The following is a 22,825-nucleotide window of genomic DNA, read 5'->3' on the forward strand; positions in this document are numbered from 1 at the left end:
CCTCATGCAAGAAAAGCTTTGGCCCAGCCCTGAAGGGTTAATCATTTCTGCCCTGTGCAGCTGGTTCACTGGCCCCCTGAGAGTCATTGGCAATAGACTCCCGGGCACTGCAGGGGTCACCATAGCCCTTGGAGGGTCAGCAGGGCATGAGGCAGTCCACGCTGGAAACATCTCCTCTGCCAGACACAGGTGCTGAGCCCATATGGTCTTTACTCTTTTCCCAAAAACACCACCAAGAAGACTGAAGGCCTGTGCATTTCTTTCTTTTAGCTTCTGGGCAACAGGATTTTTCTGTGATGGAAACAGGGGTACCAAGGGACTACAATTTCTGGAGAGAATCATATGAATGACTCTAAGTGAGAAATACCATCAATAAAACATTCTCCCAATGCAGAGACTTCTGTAATTATCCTACTAATTATCCTACTTTTTTTCTTTTTTAAAGTCCAGATTGGGTAAGGGGAACATCCTTCCATGGAAACTTCTTTCACCTATGCAGAACATGAGCTTCTTGAGGCACAGAAAGGTAAAATCACTAAAAAATTTCTTCCTTCCTTCCTTCCTTCCTTCCTTCCTTCTCTCTTAGTTTCTTTCTTTCTCTTTTTCTTTCTTCTCTCACTACTTTCTTCTTTCTCTCTCTTTTTTCTTTCTCTCTATCTCTTTTTTCTTTCTTTCTTTCCTAAAAGTACTATTTGAAGGAATGATTTGAATCCAAATCTTTTAGGGCAGTTAGATGGGACACTGAATGGAGTGCCAGGCCTAAAGTCAGAAAGACCTAGGTTAAAATCTAGGTTCAGTCTCTTAATAGTTGTGTGACCCTGGTCAAGTCATTTAACCTCTATTTACCTTATTTTCCATATCTATTAAATGAGGATAATACACCTACCCTTGGCTATCATCATCATCATCATCATCATCATCATCATCATCATTTAATTCCAAGGCTAGGCTTCCATTCACTATGGCTTACAACCTTTTGACAACAATGATCTTCCTCACCTTTAGCCCCATTCTTCTCACTTAAAGTTGTAAAGAAGTTTGAGGTCTACAGTTCGATACTGATTGGCACATGAGCTTTGATCTGCTCTGTTTCTTTCTTGGGAGGGGGTGGCAAGGCAATGGGGTTAATGACTTGCCCAAGGTCACACAGCTGGGTAATGATTAAGTGTCTGAGGTGGAATTTTAATTCAGGTGATCTGCTCTGTATCTGACTTGGGCCAGTTCATCCCTCTTTAGACTGTATGGTGCATCCCCACTTCCAATGGCTCAACATATGGTGCCCCACTTAGTGTGGATACTCAATTAGTTTTAGCTTTATGGCAGTTCAGAACTCCCAATCTCAAGGACAACAATCTCAGCCTCCCCGGTAACTAAGACTACAGGCCTGTACCACAATACTAGGACCATCTCTGTAAAAATAAATGTGTTTCTGGTTGCTAGAAGGAGGTAATCTAAGATTTCAGGGCGTAGTACCTTAAAAGAATGTCCCTAGAAAATAGATATTCTGGGGGCAGCTAGGTGGTGCAGTGGATAGAGCCCCGGCCTTGGAGTCAGGAGTACCTGGGTTCAAATCCAACCTCAGACACTTAATAATTATCTAGCTGTGTGGCCTTGGGCAAGCCACTTAACCCCATTGCCTTGAAAAATCTAAAAAAAAAAAAAAGAAAAGAAAATAGATATTCTAAGTATCAAAGGGGAAACTTTGTCACCATCTCATAGGGATCATAAGCTTTTGGAAAATCAGTGACTGAGGCTCAAGGAAGCATGAATGCTTCTTCAGCCCAGGGTAGCCGGGTTCAGGGGGCAAGTTGCTCCCATTTCTCTTCCCGGCCCTTCTGTAGGAGTGGGACCCTCCCCTCAGCCTCAAACCCCTGGGGATAGGGTAATTTAAGCTACACTTGATGTAAGCTATACATCACTGTCTTCTGGACCAGCTTTCAAATTAAACTCTGATGTACAAAGTTAAACAAAAATGAGATAAAAATTGGCAGAGGTTGAAGAGGGTCGAAGTAGTCAAAACACAAGGTAGACTATTGCTTCTTTTGATTTATGTTATTCTGTAAACTGGAAAAAAATAAAATAAAATTATAACTCTCCCTGAGCCTTTCTCATGGAGAATGAGGCATCACTAATTTATTTTCTATAGACTGACTCCTAGGCTTTTGGTCTGGGAGAGGAATGCATGCCATTGTTTGCCTATGGAAGTATCTCCAGTTACATAGAAAAAGAGGATTGCAATGTTTTAAAACCACCTCCAGAGATGCTATCTGGAGACAGTATTGTTACATCTCTATTGCTTTCCATTATTCCAGTTTCTTCAAATATCTGCCAACCCACTTGTAGCAGGCATAAACAGTGTACCCTAAAAAAATATGAATTCCTCCTCCCCTGTTCCCACAAAATCTTCAATTAAGTTCACTTCTTACAAGCCAGCAGGAGGTCTGACACAATCAATGCAAGTTACATTTCACTGAACAAAGAGCCATGAGTTCAATTCACCACTAGAACTGAATTTGGAGGCTAATACTTCAATAGAACATTTCAACTTTTTTTTGGAAATGTGACATTTTGTGATTTTAGCTTGATTCCCTGATACCCATTTCATAGAATCAAAACATCTCAGTGAGAAGGAAGCTCAGAAACCATCTAATCTGACCCACACCTGAAAAAAATTCCTTCAAACGCCTACTCAACAAATGGTCTTATAACCCTTGTTTAAAGACATCTAGAGGATCACTTCCTATCACCCAAAGCATGGCTTTCCTCCATTTGTGGCTAGATCTACTTATTAGGATTTGTTTGTTTGTTGCATTTTGCTTCCATTTGTCTCTATAGCTCCTAATAATCATTCTTAATTCTGCTTTCTGGCTTGAAGCAGAACAAGTCAATTAACAAAAACTGATTAAGTACCTATTATGTGCTAGACAATATGGGAGACCCTGGAGATATAACTTAAAAGATTGAGTAAATCCCTACTCTCAAGGGGCTTCCATTATATTGAAGAAGAAAGCAATATTAGGTAAGAACACATATAAATTATGTGTGTGGATATACATATATGTGTGTGTATGTATGCATATAAACAGCATAAATTAATAAGAATAAATATTATATAAATTCATGACACCTAAGGACAGAAGGTACTAGAATTTGGGGAAAGGGATCAGGAAAGGCTTCATGGAGAAGATGACAACTCCTGAAGGAGATACTCTATAAGTTGAAGGTGAGGTAGAAGTACATTTCTAGCATGGAAGATGATCATTGCAAAAGGAAAGAGCCAGGAAAAGGATTTGCTTGTATGAAGAACACAGAAAAGGTGCTATTTAGACCATAGAATTGGGGATGCATGCAATAGTCAATCAAACTGGAAAGAAGTTGGAGCTCAGCTATTCAGGGTTTAAAAGCCAAAAAAGTTTATTTTTTATAGTAGAAAACCACTAAGGTTCTTGACTAGGAAAATGATATGGTTAGAGCTATGCTTAAGGAAAGTTACTTTGGCATTGGTGGGGAGGATATCAGAGTGGGAGTAGTGGGGGGGGTCAACTGGGAGGTCATTGAAATAGTCTAGGTAAGATGTGAAAAGGGTTTGAATTAGGGTAGTAGCTGTGTAAACAGACAAATGATCAATCATGAGACATATTGCAAAGATGAGGAAGTCAAGATTTGGTACCTGATTCAACATATAGTATCCTTTCCATGTCACGAATTTACCTATCACAGTTTTAATATATCACACTTCCATATATCATCGGTCAGCATAAGAAATTAAATAGGAAATTTTGATAGGTTTTGCTAAAGCTGCAGACAATACTCAAAGGCTAGTAGAAGACACAATTTCTAACCAAATATTTAACTCAAATTTTACAATGAGATAGTGTAAATGCCACATGAAAGAAAAGAAAAAATTCAGACTTCTCTGGAACAAAGATAAAGTTAAAAAATTTTACTCAGATTTTCCAGATTGTGGGGTCACTGTGCTAACCCACTCGATATTGGAAGGGATAACTATACAAGGTGAGGAGTTATGGGCAGCATTAAAGTTTTGAATCTGAGAGACTTGGTGAATAGCTGTGACTTTGACAGAAATTGGGACAACTGGAAGAAGGGTATATATTCTCAGGTTAGTAATAAAACTTTTTGGAGTTTCCAGTATAGTCCAGTATAGTGGGATTAGATGAGATAATGTTATCCAGTTGTAAATCGCATGAGATTTTCAATTGCTTCCTTGAGATTAGTGAATAAAATGAATTACATTTTGGACATAATGGGTTGTCTAGCTGGAATTATGGGCCCAATACTCAGGGAAGTGACTAGAGCTGGACATATAGATTTGTGAATCATCTTCAGATAATGAAATCCATGGAAGCCAAGTTTACCAGAGAAAGAAGTAAGGAGTGTCCAGGAGAAGACTTTTAGGGAACATACACTATTAGGAAGCATAATCTGAACGGAAAAACTAGTAAATGAGATTGAGGAGAAAGTCAACCAGTAGAGGGCAGTAATACAAATCTCTTTTCTACCTAGTAGGTCCTCAAATATATGAAGATAGCTGCCAAATCACCTTAAATCTTCTCTCATTTTCCCTATTCCTAGAGTTAATTAATTAACCAATCAATCAATCAATCAATCAATGTTTATTGAGAATGAGTTCTTTGCAAGACACTATACAAACATCTAAGAATTAAACTATCTTTGCCCTTGTATAGTTCTCAAGTCTTCTTGGAGAAATAAGACATAAATCCTCTTACAATGCCTTCCCTCTCTTTACTATTTCCTATTTCTCCTACACATTGCTTTATTTGTTTCTATTCCTATGCATGTTGTCTTCCCCCATTAGATTGTAAGCTCCCTGAGGGCAGGATTGTCTTTTGCCTCTTTTTGGAACCTACAGCACAGGGCCTATTACATAGTAAATAGGCACTTAATAAATGCTTATTAAGCTGAATGTGGAAAGATGATTAGGGATCACCAAGGGAAATATACAAAAGGAATTGGTCTAGATAATAATACTTGCCATGATAATGCTCCTTTATGTCTGTACAGTGTTGTAAAGTCCATGTAACCTCATTACATTCATTCTCTCATTTGTCTCTTACGGCAACCTTATAAAAGAGAAGAGGCAAATGTGACATTTGACAAATGAGAAAACAGGCTCAGGGAGATGAAATGACCTTTCCCAAGGTCATGTAGCTAGTGGTGAACACTGAGAGGTCAGAGAGCAATGATATGGACAAAGACTGTGACAGCACATCAGAAATGAAGCATTGTATGGCTTATGTTAAAACTTTTCATCTGAAAGGGGCTTTGGAGTCCAAAGGAGTAAAGTAAGGTCAAAAGAAGAGAAGTGAGTTGCCCATGGTTGGAAATAAAATAACTTTTTATCCACAACTGGATAAAAATAAATCCAACATGGAAGCAGCATGATATAATGAGAAAAAGTCTGAACTTTCTTGCTAAAATGGGATACAAGTGACCTGGGTTTGAATTCTATTGAGGTCACATACTAACTCTGTGTACTTGAGAAAGTGATGCCACCTCTTTAGAACTCAATTTACTCAAGCATAAAATGAGGAATCTGGACTAGATAGATAATACCTAAGGTCCCTTTTAGCCCTTTAATTTTATGTTTTATTTATTTAAAACTTTTTCATTGTTCATTTATCCAATCATTTATTTATTTGTTTGTTTAGTGGTGGACAGCATGGTATAGTGGAGAGAGGGCAGGTAGGTGGCACAGTGAATAGAGTATCAGACCTGGGATCAGAAAGATACATTTTCATGAGTTCAAATTCAGTGTCAGACACTTCCTAGCTGTGTGACTTAATCTTGTTTGCCTCCATTTCCTCATCTATAAAAAATGAGCTAGAGAAGGAAATGGCAAGCCATTCTAGTATCTTTGCCAAGAAAACTCAAATGGAGTCACAGAGTTGAATGTGACTGAAAAATGACAAACAACAATTGATCTGGTAGTGAAGAGAGTTCTGGTTTTGGAGTCAGATAACTTGAGTTTGAGTCTTGGTTCTATAATTTGCTATATGTAACCTAGTAATGAAATTTTTCTGGGCTTCCAGTATAGTCTGGGCTAGATGAGATGATGTAGTCCAATTGTAAATCCCATGAGACTTTCAACTCTTTCCTTGAGATTAATGTCCTGCTATCCCAGAGATGGCAAAGAGCTCCTTTGTAGTCTTAAACTGATGTATTCTTTAGAAATGTGGCAATGATAATAGAAGCTGCTTCATTGTGGTGTCTTTGCTTTAGGGAAGGGGAGCCTCTATCCACATAGACCAATGGGGTTCATGTGTACACAGTAGAAAAATTCTCTCAGGGGGGAATGTAAACACTCCCTTTGGATGACAGTGAAATCAGTGAAGGTGTGAGAACTAATGGGAGGTGGAGGTGGGAAAGGAGGAGGAGTAGCTAATGTCTGTCCCTGACAATACTAGGGGAATGCTACAGGCTAACTCCTGAGGTGGACTCTGCCTCCATATTCAGCTATTTCAGAGACAGAAACATCATTACTAGCAGAGATAACCAAATTCATAAGTTGAACTTAAGCATAATTGTTGACTTTTTAGAGTTCACTGTCATTTGGGAATGTGAGGAGAAATCCAATATAAGGAAAGTAGGCTCAAGGGACAGAGGCTTAGAGAGTTCTGTACCTTTCTTTACAACAATATTCACCAAGGGGCTGGAATCCATGAATCCTTAGACAAGACTGCATACCCTACAAAATGGAGCCCTCCAATAATTTTTTTTAAAAAATAAATTCAACTGAATAAGAGGGAGAGACCTGAGGAAAACACCTTGTTTCTAGGAACATTAGGACTATAGGAGGAAAGATATTTGATTATTGTAAGAGTGCTTGTTAGGGAAACTGCTTGTCAATTAAAGAACAAGTCAGGATGGTTTGGGAAGAAGTCCACAGGGGGAACATATAGCTGCTACCTATAAAGGGGAAATTTTCTATTTTTAAATATGCCTATTTACTAGTAATTTTTACTAAACATGGGCTAAATTCACCTGTTATACCTGGAGGACAAAGATGTAGCACCCCTTAAATTCTGGAACCCTCTAGCAGAACTTTGGTTGCCCTACTATACTTATGATTCTATCCTTGGGTGAATGCTTCCAGGAACTGTTTTCCATGGCTAACCTCTCCATATTTCCTTTATGATTCAATTAAACCATATCATTCTCCCTGAGTATGCCTCTCCAAGAGTCAGACATCACTATTTTCATTTTTCCATTGGAGAGAAGTAGCCTGTGGAGTTTTCAGGGAGATGGTGGATGTAATCAAAGGTGTATTTATCAAGAATGATTTGTATGGGAAAAAGATATAAAATATATGCACATATATGTGTGTGTATGTATGTGTGCATGTACATGTATGTGTATGTCTATGTGTATATGTATATGTAAACAAAATTTTCCTCACAAAAAAAGAGGAATGGAATTATTGGATGGGGAAAGCAAGAGTCTTCTACATTCCAAGCACTGTGTTTTTTTTTTATAAAAATGAATTTGATGCTCTCAAAGCCCTACAAGACAGTTGTTATTTTTATCCCATTATACAGTTGAGGAAACTGAGGTAAACCAAGGTTAAATGACTTGTCCAGGGTTACAAAATGTCTTAGGTCTGATTTGAACTCAGGTCTTTCTAATGCCTAGAGACCCATCAATTGTACCATCAGTTGCCTCTAGGACAGAATTTTATACACTGTCAGATACTGTCACTGTGTTAGATATTTTTACATAATTGTTTTGTTTTGTCACAAAATAGAATTAGCTTGGAGGAGAGAGGGTTGAAATGACCATGATGTAAAAATAAAACATTTTTAAATATGTCATAAAAGATAACCACCAAGCTCTCATATGACTGGGAAAAGGAAACTGGGTCTGTCTATAATCATGTATCAATAGCTAAATACAATAGACAGATAATACAATTGACAGGTTGCTTCTTTCCTGCTTACATATACTTCCAAGAGTCCTCCATCTGCAAAAAACCCTTCCTCCAGGATTTGCATGAACTGAGACTGAGTGAGATGAGCAGAACCAGAAAAATATTGTACACCCTAATAGCAATATGGGGGTGATGATCAACCTTGATGGACTTGCTCATTTCATCAGTGCAACAACAATCAGGGACAATTCTGGGCTATCTGTGATGGAGAATACCATCTGTATCCAGAAAAAGAATTGTGGAGTTTGACCAAAGACCAAAGATTATTACCTTTAATTTAGGGAAAAAACCCTGTTATCTTATTATGCAATTTTGCTATCTCTTATTATTTTTCTTCCTTAAGTATATGATTTCTTTCTCATTCAACTTAGATCAATGTATACCATGGAAATAGTGTAAAGACTAACAGACTGTCTTCTGCAGGGGGGTGGGGGAGGGAAGCAAGATTAGGGGAAAAATTGTAAAACTCAAAATAAATAAAATCTTTCTTTAAAAAAAACCCTTCTTCCACTCATTTCAGCTATACTCCCATATTCCTTTTCTCTTTTCTGACTAAACTTGACAAGACCTTCTAAAATATTCGGTCCACTTCCTTTCCTCTTACTCTCTTCTAAAATCTCTGCAATCTGACTTCTGACAACAGCATCCAACTTGAAACTTCTTTTGCTCAAGTTACTAAGGACTTTCCATAGAAACCAGATCTAATGCTCTACTCTCAATCCTCATCCTTCTTGAGCCTTCTGTTGTTTTCTGATATTATTCATTACCCTCTTTTCCTTCATATTTCTGCTCTTTCCTGTTTCTTTTCATGTGTCTCTAATCACTCCTTAGCTTCCTTTCTGAATCTTCATCTAGATTGGGGTGGGAAGCCACTTTTCTGCCAAAACTCAAACTTAAATGTTAGCCTGCTATATGTGGTCAAACTTATATAGATTGCCTTAAAAAGTTCCTAGATTTATTGAATTTTGACTTCCCCCTACAGTTAACTTGGCAGCACCACACCAACTGATTTTTCTTGGCCCCTGATCTAGTTTATGCTCAATCAACTATGGTTGTTTCAATCAGTATACTGCTACACTTATCAGTCAATTCTCTAAAAAATAAAAAAAAACTAAGATTCTTCAGAATAAAAATGCTAGATACACCTTTAAATTTTATCTGCTTTATTAACAATTTCTCCATTACTTTCTTAAGTCCAATCAACAATAACAATAAATTAAGCCCTGAATTATATAATTCTTACAGATTTCCAAGGTGCAAATGCTCACACTGAATATTTAGCAAACCCTTCCTTGAAGTGACTTTCTTTTGTTGATTCATTATCTCCCAAGGCTTTAATGGTCATCTCTATGCTGATGATTCTAAACCCACATTCTCTCCTGATCTCCACTTTTGCATCTTTAATTAATGCCTTTCTTTAACATTTTGAAAATTATTTTAAAAGTCTAGGTCTCTCTTCTCAGGACTAGAAAGAACTATAGGACCTTCTCAGGATCCTGTCCCATTCTATTCAGATAAAATAAGCTCAGATAAGTTCTGAGCTTTGATCTATTCTGTTTCTGATTGAGACAATTCAATCCAATGACCTTGTGACCTTTTGCCATTAATTAATAGGGGAATTTACCATATTAATACAGATGCATTTGATCAACACAGCCCACTTGTAGCTCCAGACTCTAGAGCTCTACATATCACTTCCCAGAGGCAGCTAGGATTCTTAGAGTGAACCACCAAGACTAGCCTTCTTTTGTTCCAGAAATTTAAAAGAAATAGGAAAAAAAGCAATTCAACCAACACACCCTTCCTTATCTGACAAGTACAATCTTTCACCTTTGTGCAAAGAAGGGAGGGTGGTGCCTACCTATCCCAGGTCTAAAGCTGATCATTAGATTTAAACAGAATTAAATTTCTCCTTTTCATTTTTACCTATTCTCCTACATAGTAGACTTTGTATACCTTATCTCTCTAGTCCTTCTGATTACATTTTACATCACTGCCTCACTGATTTTCTAAATGATTCCACTTAGGTGGGACAAAAGACCACCTATCCTCCCAGCTCAAACCAAAACTCCAAACAAACAAACAAAAGAAAACCACTGAGCTCTCAAGATAAAGGGGGAAGAATGTTGCTTCCTGGCTTCAAACCAACCCAGGTATAGTGTAAATAAACTATTAATCTGCACCTTTAGACACTGACTTGTGATTAAACTTAGTAAAGGGGACCAGACTCATTTCCTGATTGAGGGAGCCTCCACTTTCATGGTTTCTTCTCGTTTTTTTTTCTTGTTTGCAATAAATGTTTATGATTCTTTGTTTTTTCTTAAATAATGAGCATTTTGCTCATAAAAAATGTTTTTCCTTTTTGGGGGAAGCTAATATTGAGTTTGGAGAAGAGTGGAGTAAAGCAGCATCTCTACCTATTAATATTAATCTTGGAGTCCCCTCTTCTCCATGATCACTGTGTGTTTGTGTGTGTGTGTGTGTGTGTGTGTGTGTGTGTGTGTGTGTGTGTGTGTAAGTACTTTTAGTGTGTATTGTCAAGCCAAATGCATTATGGTCATTTTTGGACTAGGGATAAGGACTTAAGGATGGGGCCCAAAATTGCATTGGAAATTTCCTTTTCCAATTTGGACTAGCATCTTCTCGATAATTTATAACCTTAGAGTGTTTCCTAGAGCACTGGGAAATTAAATTACTGGTTTGGGACCATGTGAAGAGTATGTGATGGCACTTGAACCCTACTCTTCCTAGTTTCACTCTCTTCTAGACCAGAGGGGTCAAAATTCTTGTGTCAGTCTGACTAGATTAAGTATAAATGGGAAATAATTGACAAAATAAATAATGTTAATTTGTATGGTATGGATCCATTTTTATTTGAATTTGACCCCATTGCAAACTTCACTATAATTCTTCTGACCATTTGAAGACATGGAAATAGGGTTATTCCCACAGATGCCAAGCAACCACTCTTTGCTTGCCAATGCATTCCTTTCTGGGGTGTGTTTAGTTCATCAATATCTTATTTCTATTTGAAACATGTATACCTAAGGGCAAGGCCTGTTCTGTTTAGCTCCTTCTTTGAGGGTTCTATGACTTGGAAGTTCTGTCTCCCCTGCTGTTTTACCTATTGTATTCCCTCTATTTTAAGGGTTCCTGTGACTAGGACCTCAGTTGCATTTTGCCACATAGTGTTGGATTAGTTTTTATAAGGAGATATTTACTTCAAAGATATAGTAAGAGTAGATATACAAATATCTCCCTCAACTCTTTGGGGTCATGATTCCATCCCCTGTATCACCTCATTCTACAGGGAGAGAATGGGGATTATTCATTGTCACAATTTAACTCAGAACCCACATTACAGACTGATTACAGACCCTGTGCCTTATCCACTGTTAGTTCTAGTTGATGATTAGCAGCATGTTAATGGTCTAAGAAAAACAAAGTAAAGGAATCAGGTGACATAGCTTGTATCTTGAAATAAAATTTGGGGGGCGGCTAGGTGGCGGTGGCGTAGTGGATAAAGCACCAGCCCCGGAGTCAGGAATACCTGGGTTCAAGTTCAGTCTCAGACATTTAATAATTGCCTAGCTCTGTAGCCTTGGGCAAGCCACTTAACCCCGTTTGCCTTGCAAAAACCTAAAAAAATAAAATAAAATAAAATTTGAACTCAGGTTTTTGTGATTCTAAGTATATCCTTTAAACTATAGATATTTTTAATTATTTTCAACTCTTCTCATCTTTCTCTAAATAAAGCTTGTTTTCACCACCTTTACTATCCATCCATTCCTAAAATCTCCTTCTTTAGGATGGCTTTAGTTAGAAGAAGCTCTAGCCAGTAAAACTGTATTTTAGGATCTTTTCCTCTTTCCTTGCCTTCACAATGACATAGTAATCTCTCTTAAAGTACTTATAGTTGCTTTAATGGATTATTATCAAACCTCTCAGATCTCACATTTTTGCTTTAGCAGGGGACAATGTCTTGGCCCAAGGTAGAGATTCTAATGGCAGAAATTTCAAGCATGGGTGCAAGCCAGGAGAGGAGGCATTTGGGGGGCAAAAGACCTTTGGATACACTCTAATTTCATTATAGGAAGGATCTTACTTTGCCCAGGGAAATGTCTAGCTTCATCATTGGACAAGTAAAGGGGCCCAACCTTCCTTTTCCAGGATGGGAACATACATAAAACCAACTAGTCTATTCTTTGGAACCATGTCCAGAGGCCCAGTTACCAAATGCCCTTCCTAATAAGCAACAGCTGTCTCTGTGGTTTCTCCTCAGCAAGTGATTCATGTCTTTCACCAGACGAGATAAGCAGAACAACTGTTTACTTAGATATAGTACAGAGGGACAATTGGAAAAATAGTCAACTGTCAGCTGGAAATATTTTGCTGTTATTTGATCCCTGACAATTAGTCTGAATTAGTCATATGGTGTTAATTGGCAGGGTGTTCTTTCAGGCACTGCAGTGACTGAACCAATAAGTTTTACTCAGAAATGAGAACTAGAGGCAAAGGCAAAACTGAAGGGAAAAAAATGGGGGTTCGTTTAAAATTTCAGATTCTGTTCTCACATTCTTCAGTACTCCCCTTCAGTCTGGTCAATTTAATTCAAATGATTTATAAAGCATCTCCTATGTGCCCAATAGTGTGCTGTGCTAGATGCCAAGAATACCAAGGCAAAAATGAAAGTCTCCTTCAAGGATACTTAATTAACTGCTCTCCACTGCTTGACTTCTGGCTCCCCTAATATGAGTCCAAGGTCTTGAGCTGAGATCCCATTTTGTTCATAGAATAGAAAGCTAAAATAGGGAAAATTCCACTCCTTCTTAAGGGACTTCTTCCTCTTTAAGTTAATTGACAGAAAATATACATGAGACTCTGTTCTGAGTGAAAATATTTTCTTGGAGGGATGGGAGAAATATTGAGTTTTGATATTTGTGATACTAGGAAAATATTTGAATCTTTCCAAGAAGAATATCGTACTTCAGATATGGAAGCTAAAAATGGAAGTATACTATAGAATTCTCAGTCTAATTATGTTTACATAATTTAAGATATTGCATCCTTTTTTATGCCTATGCAATATGTACCACTATAGTCATCTCCAAATATATTATTTAGTAAATGTATCATAAATATTTTCATAAGAAGGGAGAAAAGTTGGGTTTATGATTCAATTTCCCCCCAAAGAGGGAAAAGTATTATATTGTGTGAAATCCTTACCAAACCATCAATTGCTGAATCTCAAGAAAGAAGCAAAAAAAAAAAAGAGAAAGAAATCTGCATTTTATTTCTTAGCAGAAACATCTCTAATATTAGGGATGATGACTCCATTTTTATAATTAAAGATGCAGAAAAGGCACTGCCTTCAGAAAAGGAAAATGCTATACTGTACTGGAGATGGGGTTGTTTTAACAACAAACATGAGTCAATTCTAATTTTGAGTGATGAGGCTGAAAAAGCTCAGCTGATTTTGCACTGATGGTTTATTTAAACACATTATTAAAAACGTGTAAATAGGCTGATCTACTCCTTCCCCCACTTTCTTGGCACTAGCTTGGATTTCCAACTGGATTCCATTCTGTACCATGTTAATGATCCTTGAGGCTAGCCTTGTTCAGGCTCAGTGAGTCTTGTGGAGGAAGGGTTATTCTACAAAGTGTGACCTGCCTTTACCAAAGACAGGATTAGAGGGGAAAAAAGGTAAAGTGGCAGTAGGATTTGGGTTGACTTTTTGCCTAGAAATTCATATAATTTTCCAGTTGGAAGAACCTATTCCAACCTCTCACACATTCAGGGATTCTTTTCTACAGAGTCTGAGATGAATAGTCATCTAACATCTGTTTGAATGCTTCCAAAAGCCTTGAGGCTGGTCTAAATTTTTGGATGACTCCAATTTGTTAGGTAAATCTTTCATTATATTGAACTGAAACCTACCCCTAAAACTTTACCTACCCCTGCTTTCTGGGGTCAAGCAAATAAGTTTTTCTCCCTCTTCTGCCGGACAGCTTTTCATATATTTGAAGAATATATGTGAAGGAAAAACATTCCCCTTTAGAGTTCTCAAGATCCTTTCTAGTGTGACACAATTCTAATAGGTAACTAAGTGGCCCAGTGGATAAAATACTAGAATTACTAGAATGCTAGTAAGACTTGAACTCAAATCCAACTGTATACATTTCTTAGAGTACCACCCTATACAAGTTGCTTAAATTCTGCCTGCCTCAGTTTCCTAATTTGTAAAATAGAGGTCATAATAGCACCTATTTCACAGGATTGTTTGGATCAAATGAGATAATTGTAAAAGGTTTTGTCCATCTTTAAAAAGCATTATAAATGCTAATTATTTTTTAATGACTATCATTTTAATTTTGATCTTCTGGCAGGCAGAGAGAGAGATTTGGACTTCTAATTTTATTGATATAGCAAATTACTGGTGAAAAAATACCCCCTTTTTTTTCTGGCACCAGAAGGGATAGAGAACTGAGTCTGGGTGTCAGGAAAAACTGAGTTCAAATCTAGTCTCAGACAATAGCTGTGAGACCTTAGACAGCTCACTCTACTTTTATTTGCCAGAGTTTCCTCAACTAGAAAATGGAGATAAGAAAACATTTACCTCCTCCCAGGGTGGTTATATGGATCAAATAAGCTAATATTTGTAAAACTGACTGGCAGATAAATGTAAATGCTTATTCCTATACTATATTGATATAGTTAGGTAATTGAACTGCAATTTAGGTCTAGAGATTTATTGGAGAGAAACAGAGAGGATTAGTGATTTGCCCTGGGGCACATACTTAATACAAGATGCTTTAGAGGCAAGACTAAGCCAGGTCTTCCTGATTTGGAGCCACCATGTCAGTTCTCTTTCCACTGAATCAAAGTTTGGCAAAGTGCTACCCAATGGCCTCTTCTTGTTTTTGAAGGACTTGGGAGCTAAAAGTGATTTTTGTATTTCTATAATTTTAAAAAATTTTAAAATGTAGTCACTACTCTAGGCTGCCTTTCTTTCTTTCAATAGAAGACTCAATTCCAGATGTCTTTGTCCTAGGGAAATTTTTAATCAGGAGGTGAGAAAACATAGTAAAGAAGAGGTTAAAAATGTTTAATGATCCTTCTCTCTGTAAATAGATTTAGAGATAGTAGTGTGCTTCCTCCCAGCCCCCACCCCCAGTTTGTTTTGCTTTCTTTCAAACCCCTGCCCAACACACCTCCTACAAGAAGCTTTTCCAGACTCAATTCCATAATGCCCAATCACAATTAACTCTCAGTCCTCCAATCCCCTTAGCATTTATGTACAGTGAAAAGAAACAATTTTCTGTAAAAACCCTTGAGAGAGAACAGGAAAGCAGAGCTCTCTGAGTTTCTTTTCACATCCTGACTGATTTCCCACCTGGTTTCTTTTAGGTCTAGGGCAGTTACATATTTTCAAAGCTCCTTCAAAAGGAAAGGCCAAAGGGTTATGTAAAATTACACAAAGGGTTGTACAAAATTACACAAAATTATATGAAGAATTATACAAGCTAGTAACAACAGAGATGAAGGTGGAAGGAAGGAAAACCAATTTTTTGAGAAGGTAAAGTTCATGGGAGAATATCTTCCCAAGAGGGGTTTCCTTGTTCTAGCATGCTTAGAACAAGCAGGGTAGTCTATGTCCTGTCCTAGATCTGTATGATATGGATAGAGTGCTAGATTTGTATGTGGTTGGGGAGACCAGAATCTGAATTCTGCTTCTGACATGGGTGACTATGGTGGGGAAATCACTTCATGTAACTGAAGCTTCAGTTTCAGTAAAATGGGGACGAGGTAGGGTACCAAGAGTACCTATCTCACAAAGTGGTTGTAAGGAACAAATTAGATAATCTATATAAAGTACTTTGTAAATTTTAAATAGTATATAAATGTCAGCTATTGTTATTATAAATGAAGGAAGTAAGAAAACCTATTGAGGCCTGGGGGTAACATAATCCCATATTTCTTATAGTTAATGTCAACCAGTGAATTTCATAGGAAATTGTTGTTAGCTCTCTAATGCAAACTATGTTGATCTCTGTCCTAGGATCAAAGAAAAACGTTTACCTGAGCATCCACCTTATACAGCTCACCAACTTATCCAGGCTGGGCCTGTGCTTAGGAGAGTATGACTGTGGGAGCAATTTTGATTCATACCATGGAGAAGAGATATAGATTTTATTAGGAGGCCCTGGTGTAAAATGGACAGATAACATTATCAGAGCGTCATGAGAGGACTGGAAAGATACTGAAGTGCCTGTGCTCATAAATCTGTATTGAACTTCTATCCAGGTTTAACAATGTAACTGGTTTGGAGAGAAGAGAAGATTCTTAACATTTCAGCTGTTTCTTTATCTCATTAAATCTTGATATTTGCAAGGGCCAAATTTCCAAGAGGTCTCTGACAAGCACTTGCTGTGTTCTTCCTGGTTTCTCATATATGAGCTCAAGAGATTACCAGATAGAGGTTGTTTCTGTGAACTGGGAGTCCTGGGTTTACAAGTTTTCCTTGACTTGATGTGAGTCCTTGACCAAGTCCTTTCACCCAGGATTTTTCAGTTGAAGATCCAAGAGAATGTTGTTGGTTAAATATTCAGGAGTCTTTTATTCCTTTTCTTCCATTTTCTTCCTTTTTTTATATATTTTTTTTAAGTCAATGGAGTTAAGTGACTTGCCCAAGGTCACACAGTTAGGCAATTATTAAGTGTCTGAGGACAGATTTGAACTCAGGTACTCCTGATTCCAGGGTTGATATTCTATCCACTGTGCCCTCTAGCTACCCCCTCTTCCATTTTCTAGACAAGAAAGTTGGGGATCAAAAAGCTGATATGATTTGTCCAAAATCACATAGGTAACAAGTTGCAGAGGTAGGAATTTGAACCCAGGTCTTTTTATTCCAAGTTCAATATTCTTTTCTACTCCACCCTGCCGCCTTATTTCTTCTGCTTGCATAAAATATTGAAAAGCTCCATCTCATTTTTCTTAAAAGAAAAACAACTTCCCCATATCACGATCTGCTTTTTTAGGCTACCATTATACATCTCCCCAGTTTCTTAGGATTTCCATCAGTAATCAATCTTCTTAAAAGAGCTAGGCTTATGACCAGAGGTAACTTATCCAACAAAGTTAAATTTAATCCTGAAAGAAAAAGAAGACATTAACAAACTCAAAGACTTTCAGGTATTTGTGACAAAAAACATCCAGGAAAAATAGAAGATACATTTTAAAGACCATTTATAAGGGACTCAGTAAGGTCAAATTGTTTACTTCATAAATATGAAAATATTAGTAGTACTCATCATTATTTGGGTAGTTTAAAAGCAAAGCATGGGTTGAAGTGAGTATAATGAGGTGATTCAAAAAAAATACAAAGAAGCTAGTAGGGGAGAGGACAGATGATGCTGGAAACACTCTCATCAGTAATGGGTTAAAGAGGGAAGAACATATATATTTAGACATAAAAGTTTTCTAAATTCAGAGAGAAATAAAGGGCAAGGATATAGGGTATGGGAAAGGTTACGAGAAGGCCTCTTGGACAGGTACATAGGTTAAGGAATAGTGAGTCAGGTAATAGGTAGAAGTCAAACAAAGTAATGAAGAGGAATAGGATAAATATGACCAGAAGAATAGTGAGGAAAAATAGGTAGGAGAAAAATTCACAAGTCATAGTAACTTAGAATGTGAATGGGATGAATTTATACATGAAACAGAAACTGATAGTATGTTAAAAACTTGAATTCAACAATATATTGCTCTTAGGAAACAAAAATGAAAGATACACCCAAAGATAAAATAAAGGGCAGGAGTAGAATTCAGCATGCTAAAAAAAAAAGTCAAAGTAAAAATATATTTAATCAAGAGAAAATAAAAAGCTACACATGTGTCAGCAAGACTATTCAATATTGCCTTAGACCACTTAAAATACCTAGATTATATAAAATATCTGAGTGGAATAACTGCCAAACAGATACAAGAATTATAGAAACACAAACTTAAAACACTTTTTTATTCAAATAATCTTAAATCTTACTAGTTGAAGTAATATTTATTGTTCAAGGGTAGGTAAAGTCAATATGATTTTTTATTATGCAAATATTTTATTTGTTTCCAATTATATACACTAATTGTTTCTACCTATCATTTTCTGGTCAGATTTTGAATTTAAATGTCAATCTTATCTAACAAATCTATTTATTCACTGTCATCCTAACTGAATTACTAAAAAATATTTTACTGAGTTGGAAAAAATAATAACAAAGTTCATTTAAGAGAACAAAAGTTCAGGAATGTCAAAGAAACCAGGGAGAAAAGATATAAAGGAAGTAGATTCAGTAGTAAACTATATTATAAAGTGAGAGCATTGTTGAAGTGTAAAAAGAATCATTTAAATTATTTTAAATTAAAATGTTCTTGTATATATAAAACCTATGTAGCCAAGAACAGAAGGAATGCAGATAATTGGGGGAAATACTTTCATAGACAGTCTCTCAGATAGGATGTGATTGGGATGGAAATAATGTAGGAAATAATGTAGGAAATAATGAGTTGATTGATTTAGGAAAAAACATGGAAAGACTGTGACTTAAGAAAGAAGATGTTATATACCTTCAGAGAAACAGAAGACAGGAGAGAATAAGCATAGTTTGGTCTAACATATGTGTGGATGAATATTATACATATATATATATGTGAATGAATATATATTGAATATATATAAGTACATATAGGTATATGTTCATAGAAATCTATGTATATGCTTAATTATAGCATTCTTTGGTGTAGGAGGGGGAAATAAAGTAAAATATATATCAGAGAACAAAAGAAAGCTAATAAGGAAGTAAAGAAAAGTTGAGTGAGCAATTTAGAAAACAAATATGTAATATTTGTTACATAGGTTTTCTTGAAATGGAAACTTATTGTTTTATATTAGTTCTCTCTTATGTGAATTCTCTGTTGTGTATGTCATTTTTTTCCTTTTCTCATTTGGTATTTCAATTTAAAATAAAAATAATTATCAAAAAAAAAATCAGTCTCTACCAGAAAAGCACTTCCTTGATGTTTCTTTCTAGGTATATCCATTTGCTTTTGGAAATTTTGTAAATTATTTTTTGTAATCAATGGGCATTCTATTTTTAATCAAAGCACAGCAACAGGATAGTCATTTAGTGTTAATGGTAGTAAGGTTGATAATGGTAATGGTAAGAATGGACACAGATACAAACACACACACATACACAAAACTGTGGATGATAATAATATGTGGTGACCATGATCTGTGATATTGGAACTGTTAGTATTAGAACCCATAACTTGAAGATGAGAGTGGCTCATATTTGCATAATATTTCAGAGTGTTAATTCCTATGGGCAAACTGTGACTCACATGTCCCTCACTTAACTTAGAATATACTGTAATTCAAGGAATTTAGACATATTATAGAACCTAGTGTGATATGTGAATTTGATCTAAGGAAATAATACAGTAAAATCATTATATAAATCTAATATTGAGAGAGAAAGGAAATAGTAACATTGTAAACTCACTATGAGGGACTGAGGGAGATGTAACAGGGTCCTACTCTATTCACCTACTCAAATTATTTATCATTTTAGGATCTTTTATCTGTCCCAAATACTCTACACTCTTTGAATTCTGGTGTCATATCACATCATATCAAAACTACCTTGCCCTGGATATACTCTGAAAAATGAGTAGATAGAAGTAAGAGGTAAAGGAAACTGGAAAGATAGAAAAGTGTCCAGATTGTGAAGGATCTCAAAGGTACAACAGAGGACTTTATATTTGACCCTGAAGGCAATAGAGTGTGCCTGAAATTTACCTAATAGAGGGGGAAAGGGTGACAGAGTCAGATCCATAGTTTAGGAAGAATCATTTAGGTAGTTGAGGAGGGGATACATTGGAGTGGGTAGAAATTTGAGTCAAATAGATTAATTAGAAGACTATGGCAGTACTCCAGGCAAGGACTAGGTTCCTGATTCCCATCTGATAATGCGGTAATACGTGCAATAGAGAAGTGATGATGGCGATTCATTGATGGTAGTAGTGTAGTGGTAGACATAACATTGGCAATGGTAAAAGTTTTGTGATGATTCTAGGGATAATGTGTTTAAACATACATGTTTAAAATAGATGTTTTATATACATATATACACATATATTCATACATAGACATATACTTTTATAGTTTACAAAATGCTTGTTTCATAAACCCTTGTGGGGTAAGATAGCATAGACAGTTTTATTTTTGTTTTATAGTTGATGAAAGTGACTGTTTGAGCAGGGAGGTGCTCATAGTCACAAAGTCAGTTGGCAAATAGAAAGTGCTGAAATTTATAATTGATTGGTTGATTGAAACTAAAACCTATATCTTCTGATTCCAAATCCAGTGAGATTTCTACTGTACCATTGGTGTGATGCTGTGATAGAGGTGAATAAAAGCAATGCTTTTGGGGATGGACACAGTGATAATGTGATTCTGGGAAGGATAATTTTGGGGAAGAACATAATGATGATGCTAACGATTAGTGATAATTAATGATAATGAATTTGGTAATGGTAATGATGTGATAAGTAGTATGATAACAAAAATGATTATCATGATAATCATGATAACATCATATGTTGTTGCTGTTGTTATTGTTTATCCTCTGCACTCAAAGAGGACTAAAATGACATTATCACATCAATTCATTGTATAGTATGTCTGACTGTGATTGATCATACCAATATGAACTTGGAAAGTTCTGCCACAGGAAAGGCACAAGTAGTTCATACAACCATTTGGGAAGGAGATGTCTCTAAATTTGTATATTTCACATTTCTTTTTAGCTACCACAATTTAGCTTTGTTCATAGAGCATAGTGCCTTTTTTTTTTTAGGTTTTTGCAAGGCAAACGGGGTTAAGTGGCTTGCCCAAGGCCACACAGCTAGGTAATTATTATTAAGTGTCTGAGGGCAAATTTGAACTCAGGTGCTCCTGACTCCAGAGCCGGTGCTTTATCCATAGTGCCTTCTTTATGTGGGCATAGAATTGTCCAGCATGAGGCTATTTGTAGAGATCTATGCATCCTATGCATAGAGATGACAATCAGGTTCCTGGGAGCTAATGAGACCACTAAGTAAGATATCATAGAGATGGAAGAGAAGAGGCCCTGGGAAAGTACCTAAGGGGTCACCTGAAGCCAGTAGGTTTGGTTGAAGATTCAGCATAGGAGAAAGAGCCATCAGAAGGAGGAGGAACCAAAAGAGAACATGGTCATGAAAATCCATTCTATGATTCATGCTTATGACTTCCAAGACTGCTATTTTAGGTTGGGAGTAGCTGAATGACACTTAAGTTCTGGATAGACCTTTGGTTCTGGTTTTCTTTGGAAGCTTCCCTGAATAATTTTGCATCTCTGCCTCAGTTTCCTTCCATCTAAAGTGGGAGTTGGGGAAAGCGATAAGCATGCTCAGCACAGGGCTGTTTTAGAGATAATTTAGCTAATGTCTGTGGAGCTCTTTGAATCTTTTTTTATCATAATAAAAATATTATAACTTATAACCCCAGAAAGAGGCAGGCAGGGGAGTCCTTATGAAGCACTGAAACCCAGACAAACATAATTTGAAAGTAATTTGAATTGTAATGAGTAATTTGAATATGTAATTCAAAAGTAAATTCATTTTTGTGAACAAGCAAGAGGAAAAATTAGTTGTGGTTCTGTTGTAATAGATTATCCCAAATGTACCTCTTTCAATATGAATAGTCCTCAGATTGAGGCAGTGTCTCCTTGGGAGCCAAGATAGTTCTGGGTCTGGGGCTATAAATGAGACAGTCTGGGCTACATCAGGGCTGCAAAGAGTATTGGGTAACACAGTGGGAAAGGCAAGGCGTCTATTTGGCTATATGGGCTTTGAGCATATCCAGACTCTTGGCTTTGCTTACCCAGGCTAAGCCACAGATGGCACCCTTAGTGGACATTAAGGGGACACTAAGGACACTAAGTCACTTGAGTGCATCCCCTCCCCCATACATATACTCCAATTCATAGAATTACACAATCTCAGAATTAGAAGGGAATTGAGAAGTAATTGAGTGCAACCCATACTTGACCAAGAATCCATCCTATATTATATTGGACCAGTGGTTATCCAGCAACAAGTGAAAAGAAACATGTGGTCTTAATGTACTTCATTTTATATTTGGACAGCTCTATTAGGAAAATTTTCCTTATATCTAGATAGAATTTGCTTTTCTTCCCCTTATTATTTTTAGTCTTGTCCATTTGGGACAAGTGGAACATGTTTAGAGTAACTTTCACTAGAGTTACAAGTAGAAAGAAAAAAGACCTGCAAAACTTGAAGATGACTATAATCTTTTTTTTCTTACTCTTTCCTCCACTTTGCTCCTATAGGTTAAACTTCTCCAGTTCTTTCAACAAATAATTATATGTCTATATTCCTGAAAAATAGAAGAACAATCAAATATAGTATGCCCCAATTTCCTCTGAAATTGAAATATGCTACCCATAATCATAGAATTAAAGAGTATGAGAAGGAAGTAACTTAAAGGTTACTTTAAGTAACTTACAGTTACAGCTTGAGGAAATAAACTTGAGAAGAGAATGGACTTGTTCAAAATCCATCATGGTTACTGAGTGGCAGACCTGGGATTAGAATCCAGAGTTCCCCATGCTCAGTCTAGCCAACTATGCATGTATATCATAACCATCTGTATTGGTATCACAATGATTCTGCAACAAGGGTTAGAGTTCTAATTGTGCAGGTGTATTGAATGTATGCTGTACTTCTTTTTTAGATTTTTCAAGGCAATGGGGCTAAGTG

At 36.6% G+C, this 22,825-nt stretch overlaps 1 long non-coding RNA gene across 1 annotated transcript in view; it reads left to right on the forward strand.

The window, feature by feature from the left end:
* LOC141505546 (uncharacterized) overlaps positions 1–22,825 on the forward strand; it is a 79,969-nt gene that overhangs the window by 23,175 nt on the left and 33,969 nt on the right. The window contains exon 3 of the long non-coding RNA XR_012473624.1: positions 446–526. This is a non-coding gene — a long non-coding RNA (uncharacterized LOC141505546). The remainder of the gene's footprint in view (positions 1–445; positions 527–22,825) is intronic.

Source organism: Macrotis lagotis, chromosome 1 (genome assembly GCF_037893015.1).
Source record: "Macrotis lagotis isolate mMagLag1 chromosome 1, bilby.v1.9.chrom.fasta, whole genome shotgun sequence".
Lineage (NCBI taxonomy): Eukaryota > Metazoa > Chordata > Mammalia > Peramelemorphia > Peramelidae > Macrotis > Macrotis lagotis.